Below are 220 nucleotides of genomic sequence, written 5' to 3' on the forward strand. Positions count from 1 at the left end.
AAGCCGGCAACGCTTTTCAAAAATATAGTCGAGGTGACGCAACACTCGAGACGAGAGGGAACACATCCGATCCGCTCGAGTGGTCTACAAGAACTACTTCTCTTCGTAGACTCACTGTCGTTGCTGCTTCGATTGTTGACAGAATGACAGGACACGCGTCGCGCCTGTTGTCCTTCTCAAGCTCTGCGTGAATGTCTATTTTTCTCATTTCGCTATCGTC

Source organism: Trachymyrmex cornetzi, unplaced genomic scaffold (genome assembly GCF_001594075.2).
Source record: "Trachymyrmex cornetzi isolate Tcor2-1 unplaced genomic scaffold, Tcor1.1 scaffold670, whole genome shotgun sequence".
Lineage (NCBI taxonomy): Eukaryota > Metazoa > Arthropoda > Insecta > Hymenoptera > Formicidae > Trachymyrmex > Trachymyrmex cornetzi.